The sequence below is a fragment of the Magnolia sinica genome, chromosome 1 (assembly GCF_029962835.1).
Source record: "Magnolia sinica isolate HGM2019 chromosome 1, MsV1, whole genome shotgun sequence".
In the NCBI taxonomy this organism is placed as follows: domain Eukaryota; kingdom Viridiplantae; phylum Streptophyta; class Magnoliopsida; order Magnoliales; family Magnoliaceae; genus Magnolia; species Magnolia sinica.
Window position 1 is genome coordinate 98,001,770 of NC_080573.1, and position 1,536 is coordinate 98,003,305.

At 35.5% G+C, this 1,536-nt stretch overlaps 1 non-coding gene across 1 annotated transcript; it reads left to right on the forward strand.

Annotated features, from left to right (window-relative positions):
* Positions 1–272: 272 nt before the first annotated feature.
* Positions 273–379, forward strand: LOC131221708 (small nucleolar RNA R71). The gene has a single exon (XR_009159542.1). It is a non-coding gene; the product is annotated as a small nucleolar RNA R71 (small nucleolar RNA).
* Positions 380–1,536: the final 1,157 nt, after the last annotated feature.

Here is a 1,536-nt window from a genome sequence, read left to right on the forward strand (position 1 = left end):
TATGAGATTAGCCACTTTAGCATTTATATCATCATCTTCTTTCAGAAGATAAATTTCGCCCCTCTCCTTTGATTGAGTAAGCCTAGAAGTGGTTCTAGATTTTGGGGAGATGTCCCATGATTGTGTGTTTTCAACAAGCTTGTCAAAATAATCCCACACATCATCAACTTCTTTATTCATGAATTCCCCATTACACATTGTCTTGACCATTTGGCGCATGGAAGAAATCAACCCATTGTAAAAAAAAAAAACTTTTTATTCACCAAGTTTCAAAACTATGTTGTGGGCATGAATTGACAAGATCCTTGAACCGCTCACAATATTGGAAGAATATTTCATCTTCCTTTTGGGCGAAGTTTATGATCGATTTTCTAAGGGTGTTCATTTTATGATATGGGAAAATTTTCTTAATGAACTCCCTTGTCATGTCGTTTCATTTGCCAATAAATCGTTGGACATAATGAATGTAACCACATCTTAGCTTTCGCTTTCAAGGAGAAGGGAAAGAGTTTCAGCCTGACTATGTCCTCAGACACATTCGAAAAATATAAAGTGGCTATAATCTCATCAAACTCTTTCAAGTGTAAATATGGATTTTCATATTCAAGTTCATGGAATTAGATCACCCCTGACTTGATATCCATATATCTTGTATTTTCTTAAAAAACCATGCATGAAGGTGTGCTCACTCCTACCGGTTGTTAATAATCTCACAAAGTACGAGGCGGGGTACTTGATGCACCTCGTTTTCATCCTGGATTTCCTCAACCCCAGGTTGAGGTGGATTTGGAGGTTGATTGGCCGATTAATTGACAGCCATGACTTTAGTTAACTTTGAGGATCTCTAGTGGTGTCTAAGCCTGTGATGGATAGATAATCCTTCAACTAATCCTCCTTCACTCAAGAGTCGTCGAGTGTTATCACAGACCCACTAGGGCATGAAACACCATTAATCCTCAAGTAACGAAACTAACTTAAACCTAAAAAGAAAGAAACCTAAAGCAATAAGAAACCTAGAACTAGAAAGAGAGAGAATTAGAAAGAAGTTACCAAATTAGAAGTTTCTATATTAAGATCTTGTAAAACTGAAAAGTAAATTAGTTTCTAAAAACAAATTAGGAATGTTTCTAACATAGAAATAGAAAGATAAGTTAGTTTCTAAAACTAATCCGGAAAAACCCTAACATAAAATTAGAACGTAAATAAACCATAATCTTAACCTAATACCAAAACTAATTAATCTCAGAAAAACACAACTAAGAACCCCCAGCAACGATGCCAAAAACTTGTTCACAACCCCAAGTGTAGGGTCACGATGTAGTAATAATCTCGGTGAGATTGAGGTCAAATTCACAGGGACTAATCTTGTGTGTATTCTGAAAGTAATTAGAATCAAAACTAGAAGAAGATCTAAATCTAAATTGGGAATATAAGGAATTGGTGAAGTGTTTAATTAGAAACATAACAATTCAATTGTGGGAACTAGGGTTTCCAGGGATCCACTTGCAGCTATTAGGATGTTTCCCTATTTGATTC